This window comes from Saimiri boliviensis, chromosome 4 (genome assembly GCF_048565385.1).
Source record: "Saimiri boliviensis isolate mSaiBol1 chromosome 4, mSaiBol1.pri, whole genome shotgun sequence".
Classification (NCBI taxonomy): domain Eukaryota; kingdom Metazoa; phylum Chordata; class Mammalia; order Primates; family Cebidae; genus Saimiri; species Saimiri boliviensis.
Window position 1 is genome coordinate 134,433,341 of NC_133452.1, and position 9,271 is coordinate 134,442,611.

The window sequence follows — 9,271 nt, forward strand, 5'->3', positions numbered from 1 at the left end:
GGGTACTTTGGAAACCAGGACCTCCTACCCTGCACAGCCCAGTGTTGGGAGATAAAACATGCAAAATACCTCACTGGGGGAATCTAAGAGGTTGGACATGGAGCCATACCTGCTTCCACCTTTTGGTTTCTGGACCCACGTATTCTTTCTTTTGAGAACACAGCACTGTAGAGACGTTTCTGTTTCAAACAATGCACCATGTCCTGAAAGATGGCACCCACCCCTCAGAGTGCTTCCTCCAGGTTGGCACTGAGTTTTGCCTGTAGAAGGCCTGTCCCACATTCCTTCAGGCTGGCAGCCCCTGAGTGGTGCAGATGGTGATAGGATTAGTGGAACCCACAGCCATAGAAATACTGAAACATGCTCTGCCAAGTGGGTCCTTCAGGCAAATGCCTAGGAGCAATGCCTAGCCTGCAGATCAGGAATGTAACAGCACCTGGAGAGTGGTGCTGGGTGAGTGTCTGAGAGCAGGACAGGAAAACCCACCCATGGAATAGGTGCCTAACCCTGTGAAGATGAACCTGTGGCCCTTCCAAGATGGAAGTGTCTAAATGTAGCCACCTTGTTACTTAGCAGCTAGTAAGTCACCTAAAGAAATAGTTCCCCACTAGAGCACATCATGGGCCTCAAATGCTGATGAGTTGGACATTCAGAGGTGGCAGCAGCTGGGTCTGCCTTGGCAGGGGGAAGTCAGGGCTTCTGGTCCCATATGTAGCCCCATGCCTGCCACTGTGCTTGCTCCATTCATGACTCCACCCTACCAGGCCTGGGCTGACCCATGGTGATGGCCGGCTAACTCCCATTGTCTGTTTGGTTGTTCAGTGCCACTTCAGATTTGGATGTTTTCTGAAGGTGTCAATATGGGATTCAATTCAACCCAGGTGGACTATTTTCACCTCATGATGGATGCTGTTGGGCCTGTGCAATCTGTGATTTTGTGGGTCACACGGGCACTTGGAACCACATAGTTGCCTGGTGTCCTGTGGTCAAGCAGTCTATGGAATCAGGACCAGTAATATTAAAAGTTGCTTCTAACAGGGGGCTATGTCTCTGCTGTGAATATTATGATCTTACTGTAGAATTCAGGCCATCCATTGTGACTCTCCCACTGGTGCTTGTTTCAGCTCCATCCTGCCTCTTTCCCCACCACTGGCACCACCAGCACCAGGGGGTCTGAGGGATGGTGGCTGCTTGCACCATAGCCTGGATCTGTTGCAGGGTCTTTTCCTGTGTAGGTCCCACTTGAAGCTGGCCTGCCCCTTTGTCACCTAGAGTATGGGCCAAGGCAACATACCTAGATGTGGAAGGTGTCAGAACTCAAAGAGGCTCTTCATGTGGTGTGCTTCCTTCCTTCTGGTGAGGATGCAAGATAAGACAGTTGGTATTTTACCTTGGAGGGGACACACCTGAATTTCCCTCTACACTTCGCACTTGTTCACCCATAAAATGTCACTTCAGTGGCCACTCCTGAAGCTCTGTAAAGTTTATCTTCACCTGCATGTTTTCCAGTGAAGTCCTTGCAGTACACGAGGACTCCAGTGCAGTTTCTAACTGCTGCTCATCTACCACAATCAACATGAAGTTGTCAATGAAATGAGCTGATTTAATATCCGATAGGATACCCAGTATGGCTAATATAGTCTTAAGACTATATTATAGAGGGCAGAGGAGTTATACTAGCAGTGAGGGAAACTATAAATGCACGTGTTGTGGATCCCACATGAATGTGAATCACTCCATATCCACTTCCTAATTGGAGAGGAAAGAACGCACTCACCAAATCCACAGCTGCACGCTGTGTGCCCAAGGCTTTATTAGTCCACTCTACCAGTGATATCAGACAACATAAATGCTGCAATTATAACTCCTGCTTGGCCAGACCTAGAGTAACAGAATTCATTCTGCAGGCCTCATCCGGCTTTCTCAGGGACAGTTTGCTGGATTACATAGAGACAATAGAAAGCTCTAACACCACCCCACATCCTTCAGCCCTTCAGCTCTCTAATGGTGGTGTGACCCTCACATTACTTTCAGTATCTTTCACGAGACCCACCCTGGGACACACTATAATTTTTTATTTGCCCAGGATGGGGGTAGTGTCAGAGGTTTCCCTTTGTCTTTCAGCAAAATGAGAGGCCTTACTCCACAGACTAGGGACCCAGTGTGGGGGTGACTCCACTTCGCAGGGCATCAGTGTCAATTATGCACTCAGGGAATTAGGAGATAACCAGGTTCGGGTCTATGGGTCCAGTGGTTCCATTGTGGGAACCACTGAAGTCTAGGCACTGAGGATGGGATCATGACTTTGTATTGGGTCAAATACCTTCACCCACGTGCTCTTCAGTTCTTGCTTTCTTATCACAGATATCAAGCAGTGCCTTTATTGGCTGCCTGTCCTAATTCGGGGACACCACCCTCTATTAATCTTTTCCATGCTACCTGTAGCTAGAGTCCTCCTAGCTGTTCCTCTGAGGTTGCCATAGTAACTGTGCCCTCTGGCTTTTGCAGGTCACTGACACTACTTGGTCTTTGTCTCATCAGGGCCACCTCATCCCAAGAGATATTAATAAATGCAACTCTGGGACCATCTTTACTACCATCACCCCCAGCCTGCAGAGGACAACACCTGACACTTGTTAGTGATGCAGGTCCCTCTCACCAGCACGTTCCTGAGGCTCTGGTGGAAGGTGTGCCCTCGGGTCCTCCTGTGGAGCATGGTCCTGGTGGGCCTTAACCACACCCACTTCCCTCAGCATTGTTATTCCATCCTCTACATGTTCCACAAACTAAGCCAAAGGATTTTTATTCATCCAGGCAGAAATTCTGATTCCTTGATCAAGTGACCTCAAATTCCAGTCCCTGAAGTGTTCCTCGGGCTCCTATGGGGTTGTGCTGGCTAGTTCCTGCACAGTTCCTGAGTGGGATTCCCGCTGCATCCTACGTGTGAGGCTTCTGCAGCATCTTCCAGCACAGGAAGTGGGAACCATTGCTAGAGAAGGGTGGGCTTCCTCTGCATGCCCAGAGGGTCCTGGAGGACACCCATGGGATAACCCTGTTCCAGTTTGCAGAATCTCAGGTTTCCCCACCAGGGCCCTGACTTTCCTGTAACAGGCCTGCCTTGGCTGAGTGTCAAACATCTCTGGAGCACTGTGGCCCTCGTAATGATGTTTCCAACTACAATTTCACACTATATTTCTCTACAGGAGATAAAAGCCTCTGCATGAGACACTGCAGAGGTTGTCACATGTAGCCAGTCATGGCTGTTAACAATCCCGGTGTTCTCATGATCCTTTTATAGGGCATCAGCACAGCCGAGCAGTAACCAGCCAACTCCACTGACTTTGCAGGTTTCCTCCCAACCCCATAATTCCTGTGCAGGGCATTGTATCACCACACCTGCCATGGCTTCCCCTAACCAGGGCATCTTCTCAGCTCAGCACTGGGGAGACCCACAGCAGCTCAGCTGCACCCTGTGCAGTGGGCTTTCTGTGTCCCCCACCAACCCATGTGGCATCCTCTTAGCCTGCCAGACAAATTCTGGGGAGTCAGATCCTGGGATCTCAGAGAAGGGGCCACTGGGGCCTTAGGTCCAGGAAAGGGATAAACAGTGAGGCTCCTGGGGAAATGAAGACAGCGGGGGAAGAGGGACATAAGGTGGGTAGAGGGCACCAGGAGAGGAGAAGAAGGAACCAAGAAGGGTGGCAGGGGAAGGGTTGGCCTAGGGCCTTCCTGGAGGGTTGTGTTTGGAGAGTATTTTTCAGGTCCTGGACGATAGAGAAGGAAGGTCAGGTGTCTGTGCCACACCTGTAGGGACCAAGCCTGCTCCAACATTCTCAGAGTTTCTGGGGTCCCACTCTCTGCCCTAGGATCTAATGATCATATGTGAGCTTAGCACTGATCAATAAACTGTCAGAGACTTCAGCCGTCCCTTCCTTCCCTATGATAATGGGAGCTTTTGTGCCAGGCTGAGGAGCCCTGAGCAACTGTACACTGGATATGCAGGGGGGCCAGGTGCCATCGTGGGATACAAGGACCTCATGGCAGGACTCAGACAACCAACTACCCATTTCTCAGGTTTCCAGGGGCAGCCCCTGCCCACTTTGCAACTCAGTGTCCACAGACCCTGGGATGCTGTCTGTGTCTTCTTTGGTGACCCAAGCACCTATAACCTCAGTCCAGACCCCTCAGGCCCTGTTTCTGCCACTCCCAACCCTGGAACTCAGGAAATCTGCAACCTCAATCCAAAATTTCATTCCTACCCTGATGACTTATCTGGGCATTGGGGATCCAGAGACCTGGGGACAGTTCCCCAAAGTCCCCCACACAGCAGCTGATCCACGGCTGCCATCTGGACAGCAGCTGCCCATGACCCTACAACTTAGATGCCCCCTACCTGGTCCCAAGAGACATCAGAGGCAAGTGGTCATCGGGGGCTGTGGGGCTGCGGTGCTGGTGTGACTAGACCATGAATGAGCCTGGGGCAGTGCTGAGCATCATGCCTTCGAGGAACTCAGGAAACTGAGACCGATTTATTGGTGCCTGACATACATACACCTTACGGAAGACGCCTGTTATGCACTGAATTGTGTCCCCAAAATTCATATGCTGGAGCCCTATCCCCCAATTTGATTGCCTTTAAGGCAATGTAAAACCTTTAAGGGAATAATTTTGGTTAACCGAAGTCATAAATGTGAGGCCCAAATCCAATAGCACTCATGTTTATAAGAAGAGGAAGAAACACCAGAGTCTCCTTTCTCTCTCTCTCTCTCTCTCTCTCTCTCTCTCTCTCTCTCTCCTCTCTCTCTCCACAAGGCCTTGAAGAAAGGCTATGTGAGGATATAGTGAGAAGGCAGCTGTCTAAAGCTAGAAAGGAGGCCTTCACCGGAAACTGAATTTCCTGGCACCTTAATTTTAGACTTTCAGCCTCCAGAATTCTAACAAACAAATTTCTGTAGTTTAAACCACCTCTCTGTGGTATTTTGTTATGGGAGTGCAAGCTGACTAAACACACATGAAAACCAAAACCCGGTAACACCCCCTTCCAGTCTCAGACCCAGCATTAAAGAATCATGATCATAGATTTTATTCATCTATTTAACAAATGTTTAGTGAGTGCCTCTGTGTAAGACATGGTTCTAAGCCTGGTGATTAATCAAAAGAGAAAACCACTTGTTCCTTGATGCCTCCAACCTGACAGGAAAGAATGACAACGAATAAAAACATGATAGTAGTTAGTTTTATAGTGTGTGCTCCTATTATCTGTTATTAGATAACAAAATATGCCCAAAATAAAATATCAAGCTTGCTATAATTTCACTTTCTATGGGCTCAACTGGGCAGCTCATCTGCTCTGTGTGATATGGGCTGGGGCTGTCTTCATTTGGAGCCTGCCCTGTTCAGAGCATTCAGGAGGCTCCTGCACAGGGCTACACTCAGTGCTTGCGGGCTGTCAGCTGGGAGCTCACTGGGGCTATGACCCAGTGCGTGACTTCACATCCACCTGCTGCTTCAGTTGAACCTGGCTGATCCCAGCACTGTACCTAGGATCGAGGAGGCAGTGGTTGAATTGGCCAAGTCACAGCCACAAGGCATCCTGTGTCAGAGGCTCAGAAGTCAGGCAGTGTCACCTGCCCCATGTCTAGTCACCAAAGCTAGTCCCAGATCCAAGGGGAGGAAGATTCGGCTCAGATCTTGATAGGGAATCGCAAGGTTGCATTGGGAAAGAGCAGAATGGGAGATATTAGTGAGGACATCTTTCGACAAAGAAATCTTCACAGTATGTTAGAGTGTCACAGAAGATATATATATATATATATATATATATATATATATATATATATAATGCAAAGTCAACAATCTGGCAAAATAAAAACAAGGTGACACTTCTAATAGAGTGGTCAGGTCAGGCCTCACAAAGGTGCCATTTGAGCAGACTTGACAAGGAAATAAACAGCCCGGCAGGTATGCGTGAAGAAAGAACCTTCCAGGATCACCCTCTGCACATACCCAGTGCTCTGTGCTGCCACAGGCCCTAAAGCTGCAGTGAGAATAAAGGTGGGCATGCTTATGAAAGACATCTGGCAGGGAGTGGTGGGGACCCAGGTTTCCCCTTCTTGCTGGGGCTTTTAGATGTCCCAGGGTTGGGGAGGGGAGGGCATTGGCATATGCAGAAAGACTAGGAGACAGGAGGGAACTGAGCGGCATCCCAGCCTCATTCCACCTCTCTGTCCTGCATCCAGTTCCCCACCCAGGTTTGGGTTATTGCTCTGGAGGACTCAGAGGACATCACACCTTGCCATGCAGAGCACCTGGCTTCTCACTTGCTAACCTCACTCAGACCTAGCTGTATGAAGGGAAGGAGCTGACCCTGGACTCGAGGCTCACTGGGACTAGACCTGGGGCAGTGTGGGGGGAATGACACATGCCAGACCTAGGCAGTTTGAGGGTCCTCCCTAGAAAGAAGCTGAGACACACCTCCCTGAAGAGGCCCCTGGGCTTGTCTGAGCTCCTCAGTGTAACTGGGTAGGTGTTGTCAGAAAACCAGGGGTATGGATAGGACTGTCTCATCTGGACTCTACCCCCTTCTCTTTTCCTGCACCCAAGTCCCTTTCCTCCCTCCTAAATGGAGATGCTGAGGATGTCCTTAGTCACCCAAGGAACTCTCACATATCACCCCTCGTTTGTAAGTCCTTCTCACTCTAACATCCTTCATTCCTACTAAAACTTCTGCCCCAGCCCCAGGATCTGGCCTCTCTCTCCTCTTCTACCGTCAGCGGGTAAAGACTGACTTCCCACTGAACAGCCAGCTCTAGGTGAGAGTCTGGGCTCTCCGTGAGGCTGGGAGAAGGAAAAGGCTCAGGGGTCAGGGAAGGGCAGAGAGAATGGGCACAGCCAGAGCAGAAATGGAAAATTTGGGGGAGTGATGAAGGCAGATGTTTCCACATCACCATTTCTGTCTCATGGTTCAAGGGAACCATCTTTCTCCTGTTCCAGGGACGTAGAAAGCACAGAGGGAACAGGGAAATATTCCACAGAAAAAAAAAAAAAAGTAAGTGAGCTTCTCCGGCAGCAGCTGCCAGGTTGAGAGGAGCATGACTTTCTCCTGTCCACACTATGGTGTGTGTGGTTGTCTGCTGATAGACTCCGAAAAGAAAGTGTCATCAGGAAGAATGTCACTTTGCCTGCTGTGTTCAACACTCTCATTGAACCAGGTATTATGAACTTTGTTCACAACAACTTGCACAAAAAGAGCAGGCAACCCCATGCTGTCAGTGACTTAGCAGGTTATTGAACCAGTGCTGAGTCATGGGATCCTGACCGTGCTATGTCTGTAATATCTAGAGCACCAGGAGGTGGAACTCACTGTTCTGGCCAGAGTGCTTTTGGAAGTATGTGTTACAGATGCCCCATGTTTGAACTAATCAAAACCTGTCACCATTGGCACCACAGAGTAAACACAAGCCAAAAACAATATGCCATCCAGGCTCTGACCCGGATGCCTCAGCCTGACCAGTGTTAGTCATGTCTAAGAGTCATCATATTGAGGACATTCCTGTACTTCCTGTGGTGGCCAAAGACATAACTGAAGTCTACAAGAAGACCAAGGAGGCTCTTTTGCTTCTTAAGAAATGTAGAGCGTGGGATGATATCAAAAAGTCTGTGCCTCTCAGCTAATGAGAGCTGGCAAGGACTAAATGAGAAAATGTCATTGTATCCAGTGCAGGGGACCCCACGTCACCTATAATGAATGAAGTTAGATGGTATCGGCAAGGTCTTCAGAAACATCCCTGGAATTACTCTACTTAATGTAGCAAATTGAGCATTTTGAACCCTGTACGTAGTGGGCATGTGGGACTTTCTGCATTTGGACTGAAAGCGCTTTCCAGAAGTTAGATGAATTGCATGGCACTTGGCACAAATCTGTTTCCCTCAAGAGTAACTACAACCTTTCCAGATTCAAGATGATTAATACAGACCACAGAAGAATCTTGAAAAGCCCAGAGATCCAAAGAGACCCTTGAGCACTGCACAAGAATATTCACTGAAGAGCCCTGAAGAAGAACCCACCAATGTGTTTCTGAGAATGACATTGAAACTACACCCATAGGCAAAGACCATGTGTTGGAATATCATTCTTCCCCAGACCGGGAACCACAAACTCTGGGTGGATAACGCAGCCACAATAGCAGCATTAGAGGTTTAATGAGATGAGAAGGGGGTTGCAGGCAAAAAGTCTGTGGCAGGGAAGTAAAGAAAGAAGGCTGTTTGTTCTAAGAAGCAAAAGAAGCCTCTGGTGGGAAAAAGGCAGCAGCTACACAGAAACCAGTAGCTGAAAAAAAGCCAGCAGGAAAGAAACCTACCACAGAGGAAAAGAAGCCTCCTGCACAAATGCCGTAAGGCTAAAATCATTGTAGGTAAGTTACTTTGGATAAAGACCTGATCGAAGGGAGAGTGAAAAAAGAAATAAAGAAAAAATGATCCCTCTCTCTACATTATTTTTCCTTGAGCTTATTCTGGCAGTTTTGTAAATAAAACCTGCTGCTGAAATGTGAAATTCTTATTTGATGAAAGTCTCCAAATATTAGAGAATAAAATTATCAATATCTAAGCCATGCAGACTGAAAAAAAAATAGAAACTTTAGGAAATAAAGCTGTGCATGGGGATCTGATCATCTTGTGGGGGATGTCAAAGTCTGTGCTGAACAAGCTCTGAGGAGGCACTGAAATGAGAGCCGCTTACTGAACTATGTGATCTCGGGCAGCTCTTGGAATTCCTGTGTCCTCTTAGAAAAGTCAAATGAGGACCCAGTGCCCAGATCATAGTTTATACATGTCACTCTTCAGTAAGAAAAACCAGGGCACCTTAGAAAAATAGCTGATTATAAGGTTAGGATAGAGAAAATACAACATAAACTTAGAACATCATGTAATTCCACAAAGGAAGTGCCGCTCCCCACCTAAAAATTGAGAATGTGCCAAAGGGCCACAGGTGGCAACCTGAAATAGCTCCCTATGGACAAACCTAGAATAATTTGAGCAACAACATAACAGTATTGAATTATAACCCAAAATATAAAATGAATATCCATTTTATACTGAAAAAATCATTAATTTAAGAAATAAATAATTGAGAGTGAAGGGACAAATCTTTCTTACAGAAGAATTTCCAATAATACATGAAGAGAATTCTTTTTCCAGAAGATGAAACTTAATTTCCATCTTTTGAGTGTGGGCTGGACATGGTGACCCACAAAGAATGGAATACAGGATA

The 9,271-nt window shown here is 47.7% G+C and overlaps 1 pseudogene; it reads left to right on the forward strand.

The window, feature by feature from the left end:
• The first annotated feature begins 7,408 nt into the window (after positions 1-7,408).
• Positions 7,409-8,397, forward strand: LOC101031574 (large ribosomal subunit protein uL4 pseudogene; annotated as a pseudogene).
• Positions 8,398-9,271: the final 874 nt, after the last annotated feature.